Raw genomic sequence first — 20,686 nt, 5'->3', positions numbered from 1 at the left:
TGTAGAAATATTTTATTGTTTAAAAGGACCATGTTATCTGTTAATGATTGTATTAAACTTAGCTTTAGTTATTTATTTATCTACTATTGGAAAGATAGGAAAGATGTAGGTATAGAAGAAGCAGAAAAAATCTGGAGGCAGAAGGAGTGGAATAATATTTTGGATTAATAGTTCGTATTAGTATAAATGTTTCTACTTACCTTTTCTGTGTTTCACGGTGATGATTTCTTGGATTTAGTCTTAATTTCTGTGAAATATGAAAGACATAAATCATTTAATTTCGAAATCTGAGTGAAAAAAAAAAAAAAAAAAGAAAAAAAAAAAAATCTGTTCTTATCAGTTTAATATCTGATACGTCCCCTATCTGGGGACCATATATTAAATGGATTTTTAGAACAGGGAGATGGAAAAAGAGCTTGCTCTGTCCACTCCACGCATTGACCTGGTATTGCAGTATCTCCAGGACCGGTGCACCCCTTCTTTAATGCAGTTTCTAAAATCAGAAAGAATTGAATTCAATGTTTTTTGTTCATTTTGCTTGTTTGTCGGATTTTGGGATGGACTCTTTGGCTTTGCTTTTCTTCTCCTCATTGGATTTTTCATGTTCAAAGTTGCAGAAGCCAGATTACAAGCTCATTTTGGTTCAACTTCAGCAACTGTGCATTGCATTGCCATGTAATGTGATGCAATGCTATCTTTCTAGCTCTCCCTTTTTACTTCCTTTTGGATAAACAGACATATTAGGCAAGCATTTTGGAGCTTTCACCTAAATAACTACAGGTGGTGAGATAAGCTGCACAATATAATTGACCTTTCAGTATATTGTTGCACACACACCATCTATTTAGCAAATGCCCTTGTTATCAACAGCAGCCTTTTAAACTCACCTGAGCTAACAGGTATGTGCGCTGGTTACTCTGCTGCGCTTAAAATTTCTTTTTTGGTTTGCTACAATGCCTTTTCTGAAACGTTGTCTCCTTCTGCTGGAACACTGACTTCTTTCATTTAATGCCTGCAGACTATAAAAGAGAACCCAACCCAAAAAGTTTGGTTGATTAGTCTGTGGCATTCTGTTAAACTGTTGCTTATGGCGGTCTCTGTGAGCTTCTCAGCGACATTCAGCCAGCCAGGTATCCTGCCTGCAGTAGATGGAATGTGGCAATGGAACGCTGGCTGCGCGTGTCATAATAGGCTCTGAGCCTTTATATACCTGTGCACAGCAGCAGCCACCTTCAGTCTGCTGCTGGACAGCCAGCAGCAGCAGCAGCAGGAGAGGTATGTAATCAGGAGCCCTCCTGCTAAGGGTAGACAGCTGCTCGTTCCACCCCACCCCCCGCCTTAATTGGTTCTCCTCCCTTCCAACGGTGTTGAGGCGGGTGGGAACAGCAGGGGGTGAAGGTGCTGTGTTTAAAGAGGTGGAGTTATGCAGATCTAAAACGCGTGGATTGCAGCAGCAGCAAGCCGAAAAGTGCAGGCATGTAAGGGATCTAGAGGTTGACAACATGTCTTCTTAACGGGAGTCCAGGAGCTCATCTCCACAAATGGACTTTTCAGGATCCTTGGGTGGCTCCGTAGTTTGAAACCAATTCTGGTTATCGCTTCTCGGCCTTTTGGCTAAGATCAAGTGCAGTGATCTAGCGGTTTCTGCCTTGGTCTTGGCTGGGAGGCGCTTGGGGTACCCGGCTCCTTGGCCTGGGGGGATCGCTACACTTATCGGTGGAGCTAAACCCCCCTGCTGCTATTAGGGAGTCGGATTAGTCCCTGGGCAACGAGAGGCGATCACCTTGTCACCACACATAGCTGTGGGGGGCAACTGTCGCCACACATAGCTGTGGTGGCAACATTTGGAGGATTAAAAGGAAAAAACGGAAGGAAAACGGATCGTTGAGATGGAGTTTTGGAAAAAGAAGAGATGCTTACGTTTTTTTGTGAAACGGGAGACGGAAGAAACTTTTTTGGAAGAAAAATGGATTCTGGAAATTTTGAGGAAATATGAAGTTTTGGAGAAGGATATCTACTGTATGCAAGAAATAAAGCAAGGTAAAGTTTGTGATGTGACTCTAGTTTCTGAGGAAAAGTGCATTCATTTTTTCAAAGGCTGGAGTGAAGAGGATTCTGGGAAAATTGGAGTAAGTGCATCATTCATGGGGAAACCGAAGAGTGTGATAATTTACATGGACAATCCGTTTGTGGAAATAGAGGAGATAATGGTTTTTTTGGAATCTAAATGTAAGATGGTAAAGTTTCAGAAATTATACAGGAACAAAGTTGGTATTTGGAACGGAAAGAGACGTTTTTTGGTGTGGACAACAGGAGAAGAAAATTTGCATAATGGGAGGATTATGGTAAACGGGAGTTCTGGGTATTGTTACATGGAAAGCAGCAAAGGAACTTTTGAAAAGAACTTTGGAGGACAAAAGGAAGATATTGGTGATAAAATGAAGAAGGAAGTTGATGCCATAATTATAGAGGAGAATAAGCAGGGAAAAGAAGTTGAAAGTTTAAAGGTGAAATTGAAGAAAAAGGTAACGGTACAGGAAAATTGTGGATCAAGGAAAGTATCTGGTGAAAAGAAAGAAGTAAAAGAGGAAAAGGGTAAAGTGTTGGAGAAGGTGGTGACTTTCAGAGATGATGAGGAAGAGTATGATAGGGAACAGATGCGGTTAGAGCATGAGGAGGAAGAAAAGAAGTTAAGGGGTTTTGTTGGGAGGAAAGTAAAAGAGAAAAAGGGGATATTTAGTTTGGGAAACCGGGTGAAGTAATGTCAGTGGTGATTTGTTTGGAAACTGTTGAAACTGCAAAGGAATTGTTATGTTTAACTTTATATATATTAATTCAAATGAAAAAATATAAATATAATATCTAAACACGATGATGGAACTAAAATCTTGAGTTTGGTGATATACGATTTAAGATTATAAAACTTAATTTCTGAGTGTTTGGAAACAAAAAAAAAAAAAAAAAAAAAAATCTGTTCTTATCAGTTTAATATCTGATACGTCCCCTATCTGGGGACCATATATTAAATGGATTTTTAGAACAGGGAGATGGAAAAAGAGCTTGCTCTGTCCACTCCACGCATTGACCTGGTATTGCAGTATCTCCAGGACCGGTGCACCCCTTCTTTAATGCAGTTTCTAAAATCAGAAAGAATTGAATTCAATGTTTTTTGTTCATTTTGCTTGTTTGTCGGATTTTGGGATGGACTCTTTGGCTTTGCTTTTCTTCTCCTCATTGGATTTTTCATGTTCAAAGTTGCAGAAGCCAGATTACAAGCTCATTTTGGTTCAACTTCAGCAACTGTGCATTGCATTGCCATGTAATGTGATGCAATGCTATCTTTCTAGCTCTCCTTTTTACTTCCTTTTGGATAAACAGACATATTAGGCAAGCATTTTGGAGCTTTCACCTAAATAACTACAGGTGGTGAGATAAGCTGCACAATATAATTGACCTTTCAGTATATTGTTGCACACACACCATCTATTTAGCAAATGCCCTTGTTATCAACAGCAGCCTTTTAAACTCACCTGAGCTAACAGGTATGTGCGCTGGTTACTCTGCTGCGCTTAAAATTTCTTTTTTGGTTTGCTACAATGCCTTTTCTGAAACGTTGTCTCCTTCTGCTGGAACACTGACTTCTTTCATTTAATGCCTGCAGACTATAAAAGAGAACCCAACCCAAAAAGTTTGGTTGATTAGTCTGTGGCATTCTGTTAAACTGTTGCTTATGGCGGTCTCTGTGAGCTTCTCAGCGACATTCAGCCAGCCAGGTATCCTGCCTGCAATAGATGGAATGTGGCAATGGAACGCTGGCTGCGCGTGTCATAATAGGCTCTGAGCCTTTATATACCTGTGCACAGCAGCAGCCACCTTCAGTCTGCTGCTGGACAGCCAGCAGCAGCAGCAGCAGGAGAGGTATGTAATCAGGAGCCCTCCTGCTAAGGGTAGACAGCTGCTCGTTCCACCCCACCCCCCGCCTTAATTGGTTCTCCTCCCTTCCAACGGTGTTGAGGCGGGTGGGAACAGCAGGGGGTGAAGGTGCTGTGTTTAAAGAGGTGGAGTTATGCAGATCTAAAACGCGTGGATTGCAGCAGCAGCAAGCCGAAAAGTGCAGGCATGTAAGGGATCTAGAGGTTGACAACATGTCTTCTTAACGGGAGTCCAGGAGCTCATCTCCACAAATGGACTTTTCAGGATCCTTGGGTGGCTCCGTAGTTTGAAACCAATTCTGGTTATCGCTTCTCGGCCTTTTGGCTAAGATCAAGTGTAGTATCTGTTCTTATCAGTTTAATATCTGATACGTCCCCTATCTGGGGACCATATATTAAATGGATTTTTAGAACAGGGAGATGGAAAAAGAGCTTGCTCTGTCCACTCCACGCATTGACCTGGTATTGCAGTATCTCCAGGACCGGTGCACCCCTTCTTTAATGCAGTTTCTAAAATCAGAAAGAATTGAATTCAATGTTTTTTGTTCATTTTGCTTGTTTGTCGGATTTTGGGATGGACTCTTTGGCTTTGCTTTTCTTCTCCTCATTGGATTTTTCATGTTCAAAGTTGCAGAAGCCAGATTACAAGCTCATTTTGGTTCAACTTCAGCAACTGTGCATTGCATTGCCATGTAATGTGATGCAATGCTATCTTTCTAGCTCTCCCTTTTTACTTCCTTTTGGATAAACAGACATATTAGGCAAGCATTTTGGAGCTTTCACCTAAATAACTACAGGTGGTGAGATAAGCTGCACAATATAATTGACCTTTCAGTATATTGTTGCACACACACCATCTATTTAGCAAATGCCCTTGTTATCAACAGCAGCCTTTTAAACTCACCTGAGCTAACAGGTATGTGCGCTGGTTACTCTGCTGCGCTTAAAATTTCTTTTTTGGTTTGCTACAATGCCTTTTCTGAAACGTTGTCTCCTTCTGCTGGAACACTGACTTCTTTCATTTAATGCCTGCAGACTATAAAAGAGAACCCAACCCAAAAAGTTTGGTTGATTAGTCTGTGGCATTCTGTTAAACTGTTGCTTATGGCGGTCTCTGTGAGCTTCTCAGCGACATTCAGCCAGCCAGGTATCCTGCCTGCAGTAGATGGAATGTGGCAATGGAACGCTGGCTGCGCGTGTCATAATAGGCTCTGAGCCTTTATATACCTGTGCACAGCAGCAGCCACCTTCAGTCTGCTGCTGGACAGCCAGCAGCAGCAGCAGCAGGAGAGGTATGTAATCAGGAGCCCTCCTGCTAAGGGTAGACAGCTGCTCGTTCCACCCCACCCCCCGCCTTAATTGGTTCTCCTCCCTTCCAACGGTGTTGAGGCGGGTGGGAACAGCAGGGGGTGAAGGTGCTGTGTTTAAAGAGGTGGAGTTATGCAGATCTAAAACGCGTGGATTGCAGCAGCAGCAAGCCGAAAAGTGCAGGCATGTAAGGGATCTAGAGGTTGACAACATGTCTTCTTAACGGGAGTCCAGGAGCTCATCTCCACAAATGGACTTTTCAGGATCCTTGGGTGGCTCCGTAGTTTGAAACCAATTCTGGTTATCGCTTCTCGGCCTTTTGGCTAAGATCAAGTGCAGTGATCTAGCGGTTTCTGCCTTGGTCTTGGCTGGGAGGCGCTTGGGGTACCCGGCTCCTTGGCCTGGGGGGATCGCTACACTTATCGGTGGAGCTAAACCCCCCTGCTGCTATTAGGGAGTCGGATTAGTCCCTGGGCAACGAGAGGCGATCACCTTGTCACCACACATAGCTGTGGGGGGCAACTGTCGCCACACATAGCTGTGGTGGCAACATTTGGAGGATTAAAAGGAAAAAACGGAAGGAAAACGGATCGTTGAGATGGAGTTTTGGAAAAAGAAGAGATGCTTACGTTTTTTTGTGAAACGGGAGACGGAAGAAACTTTTTTGGAAGAAAAATGGATTCTGGAAATTTTGAGGAAATATGAAGTTTTGGAGAAGGATATCTACTGTATGCAAGAAATAAAGCAAGGTAAAGTTTGTGATGTGACTCTAGTTTCTGAGGAAAAGTGCATTCATTTTTTCAAAGGCTGGAGTGAAGAGGATTCTGGGAAAATTGGAGTAAGTGCATCATTCATGGGGAAACCGAAGAGTGTGATAATTTACATGGACAATCCGTTTGTGGAAATAGAGGAGATAATGGTTTTTTTGGAATCTAAATGTAAGATGGTAAAGTTTCAGAAATTATACAGGAACAAAGTTGGTATTTGGAACGGAAAGAGACGTTTTTTGGTGTGGACAACAGGAGAAGAAAATTTGCATAATGGGAGGATTATGGTAAACGGGAGTTCTGGGTATTGTTACATGGAAAGCAGCAAAGGAACTTTTGAAAAGAACTTTGGAGGACAAAAGGAAGATATTGGTGATAAAATGAAGAAGGAAGTTGATGCCATAATTATAGAGGAGAATAAGCAGGGAAAAGAAGTTGAAAGTTTAAAGGTGAAATTGAAGAAAAAGGTAACGGTACAGGAAAATTGTGGATCAAGGAAAGTATCTGGTGAAAAGAAAGAAGTAAAAGAGGAAAAGGGTAAAGTGTTGGAGAAGGTGGTGACTTTCAGAGATGATGAGGAAGAGTATGATAGGGAACAGATGCGGTTAGAGCATGAGGAGGAAGAAAAGAAGTTAAGGGGTTTTGTTGGGAGGAAAGTAAAAGAGAAAAAGGGGATATTTAGTTTGGGAAACCGGGTGAAGTAATGTCAGTGGTGATTTGTTTGGAAACTGTTGAAACTGCAAAGGAATTGTTATGTTTAACTTTATATATATTAATTCAAATGAAAAAATATAAATATAATATCTAAACACGATGATGGAACTAAAATCTTGAGTTTGGTGATATACGATTTAAGATTATAAAACTTAATTTCTGAGTGTTTGGAAACAAAAAAAAAAAAAAAAAAAAAAATCTGTTCTTATCAGTTTAATATCTGATACGTCCCCTATCTGGGGACCATATATTAAATGGATTTTTAGAACAGGGAGATGGAAAAAGAGCTTGCTCTGTCCACTCCACGCATTGACCTGGTATTGCAGTATCTCCAGGACCGGTGCACCCCTTCTTTAATGCAGTTTCTAAAATCAGAAAGAATTGAATTCAATGTTTTTTGTTCATTTTGCTTGTTTGTCGGATTTTGGGATGGACTCTTTGGCTTTGCTTTTCTTCTCCTCATTGGATTTTTCATGTTCAAAGTTGCAGAAGCCAGATTACAAGCTCATTTTGGTTCAACTTCAGCAACTGTGCATTGCATTGCCATGTAATGTGATGCAATGCTATCTTTCTAGCTCTCCTTTTTACTTCCTTTTGGATAAACAGACATATTAGGCAAGCATTTTGGAGCTTTCACCTAAATAACTACAGGTGGTGAGATAAGCTGCACAATATAATTGACCTTTCAGTATATTGTTGCACACACACCATCTATTTAGCAAATGCCCTTGTTATCAACAGCAGCCTTTTAAACTCACCTGAGCTAACAGGTATGTGCGCTGGTTACTCTGCTGCGCTTAAAATTTCTTTTTTGGTTTGCTACAATGCCTTTTCTGAAACGTTGTCTCCTTCTGCTGGAACACTGACTTCTTTCATTTAATGCCTGCAGACTATAAAAGAGAACCCAACCCAAAAAGTTTGGTTGATTAGTCTGTGGCATTCTGTTAAACTGTTGCTTATGGCGGTCTCTGTGAGCTTCTCAGCGACATTCAGCCAGCCAGGTATCCTGCCTGCAATAGATGGAATGTGGCAATGGAACGCTGGCTGCGCGTGTCATAATAGGCTCTGAGCCTTTATATACCTGTGCACAGCAGCAGCCACCTTCAGTCTGCTGCTGGACAGCCAGCAGCAGCAGCAGCAGGAGAGGTATGTAATCAGGAGCCCTCCTGCTAAGGGTAGACAGCTGCTCGTTCCACCCCACCCCCCGCCTTAATTGGTTCTCCTCCCTTCCAACGGTGTTGAGGCGGGTGGGAACAGCAGGGGGTGAAGGTGCTGTGTTTAAAGAGGTGGAGTTATGCAGATCTAAAACGCGTGGATTGCAGCAGCAGCAAGCCGAAAAGTGCAGGCATGTAAGGGATCTAGAGGTTGACAACATGTCTTCTTAACGGGAGTCCAGGAGCTCATCTCCACAAATGGACTTTTCAGGATCCTTGGGTGGCTCCGTAGTTTGAAACCAATTCTGGTTATCGCTTCTCGGCCTTTTGGCTAAGATCAAGTGTAGTATCTGTTCTTATCAGTTTAATATCTGATACGTCCCCTATCTGGGGACCATATATTAAATGGATTTTTAGAACAGGGAGATGGAAAAAGAGCTTGCTCTGTCCACTCCACGCATTGACCTGGTATTGCAGTATCTCCAGGACCGGTGCACCCCTTCTTTAATGCAGTTTCTAAAATCAGAAAGAATTGAATTCAATGTTTTTTGTTCATTTTGCTTGTTTGTCGGATTTTGGGATGGACTCTTTGGCTTTGCTTTTCTTCTCCTCATTGGATTTTTCATGTTCAAAGTTGCAGAAGCCAGATTACAAGCTCATTTTGGTTCAACTTCAGCAACTGTGCATTGCATTGCCATGTAATGTGATGCAATGCTATCTTTCTAGCTCTCCCTTTTTACTTCCTTTTGGATAAACAGACATATTAGGCAAGCATTTTGGAGCTTTCACCTAAATAACTACAGGTGGTGAGATAAGCTGCACAATATAATTGACCTTTCAGTATATTGTTGCACACACACCATCTATTTAGCAAATGCCCTTGTTATCAACAGCAGCCTTTTAAACTCACCTGAGCTAACAGGTATGTGCGCTGGTTACTCTGCTGCGCTTAAAATTTCTTTTTTGGTTTGCTACAATGCCTTTTCTGAAACGTTGTCTCCTTCTGCTGGAACACTGACTTCTTTCATTTAATGCCTGCAGACTATAAAAGAGAACCCAACCCAAAAAGTTTGGTTGATTAGTCTGTGGCATTCTGTTAAACTGTTGCTTATGGCGGTCTCTGTGAGCTTCTCAGCGACATTCAGCCAGCCAGGTATCCTGCCTGCAGTAGATGGAATGTGGCAATGGAACGCTGGCTGCGCGTGTCATAATAGGCTCTGAGCCTTTATATACCTGTGCACAGCAGCAGCCACCTTCAGTCTGCTGCTGGACAGCCAGCAGCAGCAGCAGGAGAGGTATGTAATCAGGAGCCCTCCTGCTAAGGGTAGACAGCTGCTCGTTCCACCCCACCCCCCGCCTTAATTGGTTCTCCTCCCTTCCAACGGTGTTGAGGCAGGTGGGAACAGCAGGGGGTGAAGGTGCTGTGTTTAAAGAGGTGGAGTTATGCAGATCTAAAACGCGTGGATTGCAGCAGCAGCAAGCCGAAAAGTGCAGGCATGTAAGGGATCTAGAGGTTGACAACATGTCTTCTTAACGGGAGTCCAGGAGCTCATCTCCACAAATGGACTTTTCAGGATCCTTGGGTGGCTCCGTAGTTTGAAACCAATTCTGGTTATCGCTTCTCGGCCTTTTGGCTAAGATCAAGTGCAGTGATCTAGCGGTTTCTGCCTTGGTCTTGGCTTGGAGGCGCTTGGGGTACCCGGCTCCTTGGCCTGGGGAGATCGCTACACTTATCGGTGGAGCTAAACCCCCCTGCTGCTATTAGGGAGTCGGATTAGTCCCTGGGCAACGAGAGGCGATCACCTTGTCACCACACATAGCTGTGGGGGGCAACTGTCGCCACACATAGCTGTGGTGGCAACATTTGGAGGATTAAAAGGAAAAAACGGAAGGAAAACGGATCGTTGAGATGGAGTTTTGGAAAAAGAAGAGATGCTTACGTTTTTTTGTGAAACGGGAGACGGAAGAAACTTTTTTGGAAGAAAAATGGATTCTGGAAATTTTGAGGAAATATGAAGTTTTGGAGAAGGATATCTACTGTATGCAAGAAATAAAGCAAGGTAAAGTTTGTGATGTGACTCTAGTTTCTGAGGAAAAGTGCATTCATTTTTTCAAAGGCTGGAGTGAAGAGGATTCTGGGAAAATTGGAGTAAGTGCATCATTCATGGGGAAACCGAAGAGTGTGATAATTTACATGGACAATCCGTTTGTGGAAATAGAGGAGATAATGGTTTTTTTGGAATCTAAATGTAAGATGGTAAAGTTTCAGAAATTATACAGGAACAAAGTTGGTATTTGGAACGGAAAGAGACGTTTTTTGGTGTGGACAACAGGAGAAGAAAATTTGCATAATGGGAGGATTATGGTAAACGGGAGTTCTGGGTATTGTTACATGGAAAGCAGCAAAGGAACTTTTGAAAAGAACTTTGGAGGACAAAAGGAAGATATTGGTGATAAAATGAAGAAGGAAGTTGATGCCATAATTATAGAGGAGAATAAGCAGGGAAAAGAAGTTGAAAGTTTAAAGGTGAAATTGAAGAAAAAGGTAACGGTACAGGAAAATTGTGGATCAAGGAAAGTATCTGGTGAAAAGAAAGAAGTAAAAGAGGAAAAGGGTAAAGTGTTGGAGAAGGTGGTGACTTTCAGAGATGATGAGGAAGAGTATGATAGGGAACAGATGCGGTTAGAGCATGAGGAGGAAGAAAAGAAGTTAAGGGGTTTTGTTGGGAGGAAAGTAAAAGAGAAAAAGGGGATATTTAGTTTGGGAAACCGGGTGAAGTAATGTCAGTGGTGATTTGTTTGGAAACTGTTGAAACTGCAAAGGAATTGTTATGTTTAACTTTATATATATTAATTCAAATGAAAAAATATAAATATAATATCTAAACACGATGATGGAACTAAAATCTTGAGTTTGGTGATATACGATTTAAGATTATAAAACTTAATTTCTGAGTGTTTGGAAACAAAAAAAAAAAAAAAAAAAAAAATCTGTTCTTATCAGTTTAATATCTGATACGTCCCCTATCTGGGGACCATATATTAAATGGATTTTTAGAACAGGGAGATGGAAAAAGAGCTTGCTCTGTCCACTCCACGCATTGACCTGGTATTGCAGTATCTCCAGGACCGGTGCACCCCTTCTTTAATGCAGTTTCTAAAATCAGAAAGAATTGAATTCAATGTTTTTTGTTCATTTTGCTTGTTTGTCGGATTTTGGGATGGACTCTTTGGCTTTGCTTTTCTTCTCCTCATTGGATTTTTCATGTTCAAAGTTGCAGAAGCCAGATTACAAGCTCATTTTGGTTCAACTTCAGCAACTGTGCATTGCATTGCCATGTAATGTGATGCAATGCTATCTTTCTAGCTCTCCCTTTTTACTTCCTTTTGGATAAACAGACATATTAGGCAAGCATTTTGGAGCTTTCACCTAAATAACTACAGGTGGTGAGATAAGCTGCACAATATAATTGACCTTTCAGTATATTGTTGCACACACACCATCTATTTAGCAAATGCCCTTGTTATCAACAGCAGCCTTTTAAACTCACCTGAGCTAACAGGTATGTGCGCTGGTTACTCTGCTGCGCTTAAAATTTCTTTTTTGGTTTGCTACAATGCCTTTTCTGAAACGTTGTCTCCTTCTGCTGGAACACTGACTTCTTTCATTTAATGCCTGCAGACTATAAAAGAGAACCCAACCCAAAAAGTTTGGTTGATTAGTCTGTGGCATTCTGTTAAACTGTTGCTTATGGCGGTCTCTGTGAGCTTCTCAGCGACATTCAGCCAGCCAGGTATCCTGCCTGCAGTAGATGGAATGTGGCAATGGAACGCTGGCTGCGCGTGTCATAATAGGCTCTGAGCCTTTATATACCTGTGCACAGCAGCAGCCACCTTCAGTCTGCTGCTGGACAGCCGCAGCAGCAGCAGCAGGAGAGGTATGTAATCAGGAGCCCTCCTGCTAAGGGTAGACAGCTGCTCGTTCCACCCCACCCCCCGCCTTAATTGGTTCTCCTCCCTTCCAACGGTGTTGAGGCGGGTGGGAACAGCAGGGGGTGAAGGTGCTGTGTTTAAAGAGGTGGAGTTATGCAGATCTAAAACGCGTGGATTGCAGCAGCAGCAAGCCGAAAAGTGCAGGCATGTAAGGGATCTAGAGGTTGACAACATGTCTTCTTAACGGGAGTCCAGGAGCTCATCTCCACAAATTGACTTTTCAGGATCCTTGGGTGGCTCCGTAGTTTGAAACCAATTCTGGTTATCGCTTCTCGGCCTTTTGGCTAAGATCAAGTGTAGTATCTGTTCTTATCAGTTTAATATCTGATACGTCCCCTATCTGGGGACCATATATTAAATGGATTTTTAGAGCAGGGAGATGGAAAAAGAGCTTGCTCTGTCCACTCCACGCATTAACCTGGTACTGCAGTATCTCCAGGACCGGTGCACCCCTTCTTTAATGCAGTTTCTAAAATCAGAAAGAATTGAATTCAATGTTTTTTGTTCATTTTGCTTGTTTGTCGGATTTTGGGATGGACTCTTTGGCTTTGCTTTTCTTCTCCTCATTGGATTTTTCATGTTCAAAGTTGCAGAAGCCAGATTACAAGCTCATTTTGGTTCAACTTCAGCAACTGTGCATTGCATTGCCATGTAATGTGATGCAATGCTATCTTTCTAGCTCTCCCTTTTTACTTCCTTTTGGATAAACAGACATATTAGGCAAGCATTTTGGAGCTTTCACCTAAATAACTACAGGTGGTGAGATAAGCTGCACAATATAATTGACCTTTCAGTATATTGTTGCACACACACCATCTATTTAGCAAATGCCCTTGTTATCAACAGCAGCCTTTTAAACTCACCTGAGCTAACAGGTATGTGCGCTGGTTACTCTTCTGCGCTTAAAATTTCTTTTTGGTTTGCTACAATGCCTTTTCTGAAACGTTGTCTCCTTCTGCTGGAACACTGACTTCTTTCATTTAATGCCTGCAGACTATAAAAGAGAACCCAACCCAAAAAGTTTGGTTGATTAGTCTGTGGCATTCTGTTAAACTGTTGCTTATGGCGGTCTCTGTGAGCTTCTCAGCGACATTCAGCCAGCCAGGTATCCTGCCTGCAGTAGATGGAATGTGGCAATGGAACGCTGGCTGCGCGTGTCATAATAGGCTCTGAGCCTTTATATACCTGTGCACAGCAGCAGCCACCTTCAGTCTGCTGCTGGACAGCCAGCAGCAGCAGCAGCAGGAGAGGTATGTAATCAGGAGCCCTCCTGCTAAGGGTAGACAGCTGCTCGTTCCACCCCACCCCCCGCCTTAATTGGTTCTCCTCCCTTCCAACGGTGTTGAGGTGGGTGGGAACAGCAGGGGGTGAAGGTGCTGTGTTTAAAGAGGTGGAGTTATGCAGATCTAAAACGCGTGGATTGCAGCAGCAGCAGCAAGCCGAAAAGTGCAGGCATGTAAGGGATCTAGAGGTTGACAACATGTCTTCTTAACGGGAGTCCAGGAGCTCATCTCCACAAATGGACTTTTCAGGATCCTTGGGTGGCTCCGTAGTTTGAAACCAATTCTGGTTATCGCTTCTCGGCCTTTTGGCTAATATCAAGTGTAGTATCTTTCGAAAAGGCGGTTTTGGATGTTGGCCGCCCTAGTAGATTGATACATTATGCACACTGGGGTTTAGGTGCTTGTTAGTACGCCAGGTGGCTAATATAGTGATCTGGTGGAAAGCATGGCCCCCCAGGATCGACGCCATTGGGCCGGGGAAGATCGAAAGCCCGAAGTGTGAAGTGCCCCAGGAGTGGTGACCCTGGGGTGCCTTAACTCACTGGGATTGGGAACCCCACTTGAGTTTATGGCACATTTGCACTAGCACTTCAATATTTCTTTCTTCACACACACCCTTATTCCGGGCCTTCTGGCCTTAGGATGGGGAATTTTTCAATTCCCGGTCGAAGGTCCGGGCAGTATTATACTGTGAAACCTTCACTATTTATTTAATTTTTTTTTTGTCACTGTGTGTCCACTTTTTCACGTGTGTCCACGTCCTTACTAGGATTTTGTCGGGATGCGGTTCCCTTACGGGTTCCTCTCTTGGCAGGTCTAGGGGGGGAGTGTGTGGCCATCAGGTTCCGCTCCCCCCTGAACCCCACTGGCTCTCCTCTTTCGGGAGGAGAGCGTTGTTGGCTCCCCTCTTCCGGGAGGGGAGCACAGTCTTTGGCTCCCAGTGCCTTGCTCGGGTGAGAAATCGGGCAGGTATTGGGGGTAAGATTGGGTCGCCTCTGGCTCCGGCTGGAGGTGGCTATTTGTCCCTGTTCCTCGCTGTGGCCTTCTGGCTCGGAGGGACGGGGAATGGTTTGGGGGACCCTTCTCCTTTTGGAGAGGGTTTCAAGAAGACCAGCATCCTAGTGCACTTTTTTTTGTGGCACTTGTCACTTTTTTAAGCGCACTCGGGTTTTGTACACGAATTCGGGCTTTCGATAAAAAAAAAATCTGTTCTTATCAGTTTAATATCTGATACGTCCCCTATCTGGGGACCATATATTAAATGGATTTTTAGAGCAGGGAGATGGAAAAAGAGCTTGCTCTGTCCACTCCACGCATTGACCTGGTATTGCAGTATCTCCAGGACCGGTGCACCCCTTCTTTAATGCAGTTTCTAAAATCAGAAAGAATTGAATTCAATGTTTTTTGTTCATTTTGCTTGTTTGTCGGATTTTGGGATGGACTCTTTGGCTTTGCTTTTCTTCTCCTCATTGGATTTTTCATGTTCAAAGTTGCAGAAGCCAGATTACAAGCTCATTTTGGTTCAACTTCAGCAACTGTGCATTGCATTGCCATGTAATGTGATGCAATGCTATCTTTCTAGCTCTCCCTTTTTACTTCCTTTTGGATAAACAGACATATTAGGCAAGCATTTTGGAGCTTTCACCTAAATAACTACAGGTGGTGAGATAAGCTGCACAATATAATTGACCTTTCAGTATATTGTTGCACACACACCATCTATTTAGCAAATGCCCTTGTTATCAACAGCAGCCTTTTAAACTCACCTGAGCTAACAGGTATGTGCGCTGGTTACTCTGCTGCGCTTAAAATTTCTTTTTTGGTTTGCTACAATGCCTTTTCTGAAACGTTGTCTCCTTCTGCTGGAACACTGACTTCTTTCATTTAATGCCTGCAGACTATAAAAGAGAACCCAACCCAAAAAGTTTGGTTGATTAGTCTGTGGCATTCTGTTAAACTGTTGCTTATGGCGGTCTCTGTGAGCTTCTCAGCGACATTCAGCCAGCCAGGTATCCTGCCTGCAGTAGATGGAATGTGGCAATGGAACGCTGGCTGCGCGTGTCATAATAGGCTCTGAGCCTTTATATACCTGTGCACAGCAGCAGCCACCTTCAGTCTGCTGCTGGACAGCCGCAGCAGCAGCAGCAGGAGAGGTATGTAATCAGGAGCCCTCCTGCTAAGGGTAGACAGCTGCTCGTTCCACCCCACCCCCCGCCTTAATTGGTTCTCCTCCCTTCCAACGGTGTTGAGGCGGGTGGGAACAGCAGGGGGTGAAGGTGCTGTGTTTAAAGAGGTGGAGTTATGCAGATCTAAAACGCGTGGATTGCAGCAGCAGCAAGCCGAAAAGTGCAGGCATGTAAGGGATCTAGAGGTTGACAACATGTCTTCTTAACGGGAGTCCAGGAGCTCATCTCCACAAATGGACTTTTCAGGATCCTTGGGTGGCTCCGTAGTTTGAAACCAATTCTGGTTATCGCTTCTCGGCCTTTTGGCTAAGATCAAGTGTAGTATCTTTTGAAAAGGCAGTTTTGTCCTTGGGCTGCCCTAGTAAATTGATGCATATTACACACTGGTTTGGTGCACTTGTTAGTACGCCAGGTGGCTCATAGAGTTATCTGATGGAAAACATGGCCCTCCAGGATCGAAGTCACTAGGCTGAGTAAGTGTGAGGGCTTTGGAGCAATGTGCCCCAGGAGTAGGCGCCCTGGTGGGAGTCCAAGCTTACTGGGACTGGGAACCCCAGAAAGACTTGGCTTCGTAGCACGCCGCACCTTTGCCAATCATACTTTCTGAGCAACCCCCCTATTCCTGGCCTCCGGGCTAGGAAGGGGAATTTTTATAAACCCGGTCGGAGGTCCGGTCAGCTTTGGGCTGAGAAACCAACACAGGCTCCAGCTCCACTAGGGTGGCAGCCTAGATGGAAGCTGGGAGCACGAAAACGGCTCTTCTCCGGCTTCGGCTAGGGAGAGCATCGGAGATCCCTGACCCTCGCTGTGGCCTTCTGGCTCGGAGGGATGGGGATGGTTTATTGGGGACCCTCTCCTCCGGGAAGGGTCCACATGAATCCTCGCCTCGTGCGCTGTTTTGGTGTGACTTCGGTCACATTTTTCAGTGCCTTGGATGCAGCTTCAATCAAAAAAATCTGTTCTTATCAGTTTAATATCTGATACGTCCCCTATCTGGGGACCATATATTAAATGGATTTTTAGAACAGGGAGATGGAAAAAGAGCTTGCTCTGTCCACTCCACGCATTGACCTGGTATTGCAGTATCTCCAGGACCGGTGCACCCCTTCTTTAATGCAGTTTCTAAAATCAGAAAGAATTGAATTCAATGTTTTTTGTTCATTTTGCTTGTTTGTCGGATTTTGGGATGGACTCTTTGGCATTGCTTTTCTTCTCCTCATTGGATTTTTCATGTTCAAAGTTGCAGAAGCCAGATTACAAGCTCATTTTGGTTCAACTTCAGCAACTGTGCATTGCATTGCCATGTAATGTGATGCAATGCTATCTTTCTAGCTCTCCCTTTTTACTTCCTTTTGGATAAACAGACATATTAGGCAAGCATTTTGGAGCTTTCACCTAAATAACTACAGGTGGTGAGATAAGCTGCACAATATAATTGACCTTTCAGTATATTGTTGCACACACACCATCTATTTAGCAAATGCCCTTGTTATCAACAGCAGCCTTTTAAACTCACCTGAGCTAACAGGTATGTGCGCTGGTTACTCTGCTGCGCTTAAAATTTCTTTTTTGGTTTGCTACAATGCCTTTCTGAAACGTTGTCTCCTTCTGCTGGAACACTGACTTCTTTCATTTAATGCCTGCAGACTATAAAAGAGAACCCAACCCAAAAAGTTTGGTTGATTAGTCTGTGGCATTCTGTTAAACTGTTGCTTATGGCGGTCTCTGTGAGCTTCTCAGCGACATTCAGCCAGCCAGGTATCCTGCCTGCAGTAGATGGAATGTGGCAATGGAACGCTGGCTGCGCGTGTCATAATAGGCTCTGAGCCTTTATATACCTGTGCACAGCAGCAGCCACCTTCAGTCTGCTGCTGGACAGCCAGCAGCAGCAGCAGCAGGAGAGGTATGTAATCAGGAGCCCTCCTGCTAAGGGTAGACAGCTGCTCGTTCCACCCCACCCCCCGCCTTAATTGGTTCTCCTCCCTTCCAACGGTGTTGAGGCGGGTGGGAACAGCAGGGGGTGAAGGTGCTGTGTTTAAAGAGGTGGAGTTATGCAGATCTAAAACGCGTGGATTGCAGCAGCAGCAAGCCGAAAAGTGCAGGCATGTAAGGGATCTAGAGGTTGACAACATGTCTTCTTAACGGGAGTCCAGGAGCTCATCTCCACAAATGGACTTTTCAGGATCCTTGGGTGGCTCCGTAGTTTGAAACCAATTCTGGTTATCGCTTCTCGGCCTTTTGGCTAAGATCAAGTGTAGTATCTGTTCTTATCAGTTTAATATCTGATACGTCCCCTATCTGGGGACCATATATTAAATGGATTTTTAGAACAGGGAGATGGAAAAAGAGCTTGCTCTGTCCACTCCACGCATTGACCTGGTATTGCAGTATCTCCAGGACCGGTGCACCCCTTCTTTAATGCAGTTTCTAAAATCAGAAAGAATTGAATTCAATGTTTTTTGTTCATTTTGCTTGTTTGTCGGATTTTGGGATGGACTCTTTGGCTTTGCTTTTCTTCTCCTCATTGGATTTTTCATGTTCAAAGTTGCAGAAGCCAGATTACAAGCTCATTTTGGTTCAACTTCAGCAACTGTGCATTGCATTGCCATGTAATGTGATGCAATGCTATCTTTCTAGCTCTCCCTTTTTACTTCCTTTTGGATAAACAGACATATTAGGCAAGCATTTTGGAGCTTTCACCTAAATAACTACAGGTGGTGAGATAAGCTGCACAATATAATTGACCTTTCAGTATATTGTTGCACACACACCATCTATTTAGCAAATGCCCTTGTTATCAACAGCAGCCTTTTAAACTCACCTGAGCTAACAGGTATGTGCGCTGGTTACTCTGCTGCGCTTAAAATTTCTTTTTTGGTTTGCTACAATGCCTTTTCTGAAACGTTGTCTCCTTCTGCTGGAACACTGACTTCTTTCATTTAATGCCTGCAGACTATAAAAGAGAACCCAACCCAAAAAGTTTGGTTGATTAGTCTGTGGCATTCTGTTAAACTGTTGCTTATGGCGGTCTCTGTGAGCTTCTCAGCGACATTCAGCCAGCCAGGTATCCTGCCTGCAGTAGATGGAATGTGGCAATGGAACGCTGGCTGCGCGTGTCATAATAGGCTCTGAGCCTTTATATACCTGTGCACAGCAGCAGCCACCTTCAGTCTGCTGCTGGACAGCCAGCAGCAGCAGCAGCAGGAGAGGTATGTAATCAGGAGCCCTCCTGCTCGTTCCACCCCACCCCCCGCCTTAATTGGTTCTCCTCCCTTCCAACGGTGTTGAGGCGGGTGGGAACAGCAGGGGGTGAAGGTGCTGTGTTTAAAGAGGTGGAGTTATGCAGATCTAAAACGCGTGGATTGCAGCAGCAGCAAGCCGAAAAGTGCAGGCATGTAAGGGATCTAGAGGTTGACAACATGTCTTCTTAACGGGAGTCCAGGAGCTCATCTCCACAAATGGACTTTTCAGGATCCTTGGGTGGCTCCGTAGTTTGAAACCAATTCTGGTTATCGCTTCTCGGCCTTTTGGCTAAGATCAAGTGTAGTATCTTTCGAAAAGGCGGTTTTGGATGTTGGCCGCCCTAGTAGATTGATACATTATGCACACTGGGGTTTAGGCGCTTGTTAGTACGCCAGGTGGCTAATATAGTCATCTGGTGGAAAGCATGGCCCCCCAGGATCGACGCCATTGGGCCGGGGAAGATCGAAAGCCCGAAGTGTGAAGTGCCCCAGGAGTGGTGACCCTGGGGTGCCTTAACTCACTGGGATTGGGAACCCCACTTGAGTTTATGGCACATTTGCACAAGCACTTCAAATTTTCTTTCTTCGCACACACCCTTATTCCGGGCCTTCTGGCCTTAGGATGGGGAATTTTTCAATTCCCGGTCGAAGGTCCGGGCAGTATTATACTGTGAAACCTTCACTATTTATTTAATTTCTTTGTCACTGTGTGTCCACTTATTCACGTGTGTCACGTCCTACTAGGATTTTGTTGGGATGCAGTTCCCTTACGGGTTCCTCTCTTGGCAGGTCTAGGGGGGGAGTGTGTGGCCATCAGGTTCCGCTCCCCCCTGAACCCCCCTGGCTCTCCTCTTTCGGGAGGAGAGCGTTGTTGGCTCCCCTCTTCTGGGAGGGGAGCACAGTCTTTGGCTCCCAGTGCCTTGCTCGGGTGAGAACTCGGGCAGGTGCTGGGGGTAAGATTGGGTCGCCTCTGGCTTCGGCTGGAGGTGGCTTTTTGTCCCTGTTCCTCGCTGTGGCCTTTTGGCTCGGAGGGACGGGGAAAGGTTTGGGGGACCCTTCTCCTTTTGGAGAGGGTTTCAAGAAGACCAGCATCCTAGTGCACTTTTTTTGTGGCACTTGTCACTTTTTTAAGCGCACTCGGGTTTTGTACACGAATTCGGGCTTTCGATAAAAAAAAAAAAAATCTGTTCTTATCAGTTTAATATCTGATACGTCCCCTATCTGGGGACCATATATTAAATGGATTTTTAGAACAGGGAGATGGAAAAAGAGCTTGCTCTGTCCACTCCACGCATTGACCTGGTATTGCAGTATCTCCAGGACCGGTGCACCCCTTCTTTAATGCAGTTTCTAAAATCAGAAAGAATTGAATTCAATGTTTTTTGTTCATTTTGCTTGTTTGTCGGATTTTGGGATGGACTCTTTGGCTTTGCTTTTCTTCTCCTCATTGGATTTTTCATGTTCAAAGTTGCAGAAGCCAGATTACAAGCTCATTTTGGTTCAACTTCAGCAACTGTGCATTGCATTGCCATGTAATGTGATGCAATGCTATCTTTCTAGCTCTCCCTTTTTACTTCCTTTTGGATAAACAGACATATTAGGCAAGCATTTTGGAGCTTTCACCTAAATAACTACAGGTGGTGAGATAAGCTGCACAATATAATTGACCTTTCAGTATATTGTTGCACACACACCATCTATTTAGCAAATGCCCTTGTTATCAACAGCAGCCTTTTAAACTCACCTGAGCTAACAGGTATGTGCGCTGGTTACTCTGCTGCGCTTAAAATTTCTTTTTTGGTTTGCTACAATGCCTTTTCTGAAACGTTGTCTCCTTCTGCTGGAACACTGACTTCTTTCATTTAATGCCTGCAGACTATAAAAGAGAACCCAACCCAAAAAGTTTGGTTGATTAGTCTGTGGCATTCTGTTAAACTGTTGCTTATGGCGGTCTCTGTGAGCTTCTCAGCGACATTCAGCCAGCCAGGTATCCTGCCTGCAGTAGATGGAATGTGGCAATGGAACGCTGGCTGCGCGTGTCATAATAGGCTCTGAGCCTTTATATACCTGTGCACAGCAGCAGCCACCTTCAGTCTGCTGCTGGACA

General features: G+C 44.1%; 7 non-coding genes and 6 pseudogenes across 7 annotated transcripts; all 13 read left to right on the top strand.

Moving 5' to 3' along the window:
• The first annotated feature begins 274 nt into the window (after window positions 1-274).
• On the top strand, window positions 275-479 carry LOC141234578 (U2 spliceosomal RNA; annotated as a pseudogene).
• A 2,443-nt stretch (window positions 480-2,922) lies between these two features.
• On the top strand, window positions 2,923-3,123 carry LOC141234587 (U2 spliceosomal RNA; annotated as a pseudogene).
• A 1,114-nt stretch (window positions 3,124-4,237) lies between these two features.
• LOC141234165 (U2 spliceosomal RNA) lies at window positions 4,238-4,428 on the top strand. The gene has a single exon (XR_012300150.1). It is a non-coding gene; the product is annotated as a U2 spliceosomal RNA (small nuclear RNA).
• Window positions 4,429-6,871: 2,443 nt separating this feature from the next.
• On the top strand, window positions 6,872-7,072 carry LOC141234586 (U2 spliceosomal RNA; annotated as a pseudogene).
• A 1,114-nt stretch (window positions 7,073-8,186) lies between these two features.
• On the top strand, window positions 8,187-8,377 carry LOC141234164 (U2 spliceosomal RNA). The gene has a single exon (XR_012300149.1). It is a non-coding gene; the product is annotated as a U2 spliceosomal RNA (small nuclear RNA).
• A 2,440-nt stretch (window positions 8,378-10,817) lies between these two features.
• On the top strand, window positions 10,818-11,018 carry LOC141234585 (U2 spliceosomal RNA; annotated as a pseudogene).
• Window positions 11,019-12,132: 1,114 nt separating this feature from the next.
• LOC141234487 (U2 spliceosomal RNA) lies at window positions 12,133-12,323 on the top strand. The gene has a single exon (XR_012300465.1). It is a non-coding gene; the product is annotated as a U2 spliceosomal RNA (small nuclear RNA).
• A 2,004-nt stretch (window positions 12,324-14,327) lies between these two features.
• LOC141234530 (U2 spliceosomal RNA) lies at window positions 14,328-14,509 on the top strand. The gene has a single exon (XR_012300504.1). It is a non-coding gene; the product is annotated as a U2 spliceosomal RNA (small nuclear RNA).
• Window positions 14,510-15,623: 1,114 nt separating this feature from the next.
• Window positions 15,624-15,739, top strand: LOC141234631 (U2 spliceosomal RNA; annotated as a pseudogene).
• Window positions 15,740-16,262: 523 nt separating this feature from the next.
• LOC141234508 (U2 spliceosomal RNA) lies at window positions 16,263-16,445 on the top strand. The gene has a single exon (XR_012300486.1). It is a non-coding gene; the product is annotated as a U2 spliceosomal RNA (small nuclear RNA).
• Window positions 16,446-17,559: 1,114 nt separating this feature from the next.
• LOC141234163 (U2 spliceosomal RNA) lies at window positions 17,560-17,750 on the top strand. Its single transcript, XR_012300148.1, has one exon. It is a non-coding gene; the product is annotated as a U2 spliceosomal RNA (small nuclear RNA).
• Window positions 17,751-18,848: 1,098 nt separating this feature from the next.
• On the top strand, window positions 18,849-18,940 carry LOC141234662 (U2 spliceosomal RNA; annotated as a pseudogene).
• Window positions 18,941-19,729: 789 nt separating this feature from the next.
• Window positions 19,730-19,915, top strand: LOC141234562 (U2 spliceosomal RNA). The gene has a single exon (XR_012300529.1). It is a non-coding gene; the product is annotated as a U2 spliceosomal RNA (small nuclear RNA).
• The last annotated feature ends 771 nt before the right edge of the window (window positions 19,916-20,686 follow it).

The sequence above is a fragment of the Phyllobates terribilis genome, unplaced genomic scaffold, assembly GCF_046119375.1.
Source record: "Phyllobates terribilis strain yellow unplaced genomic scaffold, ASM4611937v1 Scaffold_636__1_contigs__length_917067, whole genome shotgun sequence".
In the NCBI taxonomy this organism is placed as follows: Eukaryota; Metazoa; Chordata; class Amphibia; order Anura; family Dendrobatidae; genus Phyllobates; species Phyllobates terribilis.
The sequence above is the reverse complement of the archived record's forward strand: the minus strand, read 5'-3'. Positions and strand labels throughout refer to the sequence as shown.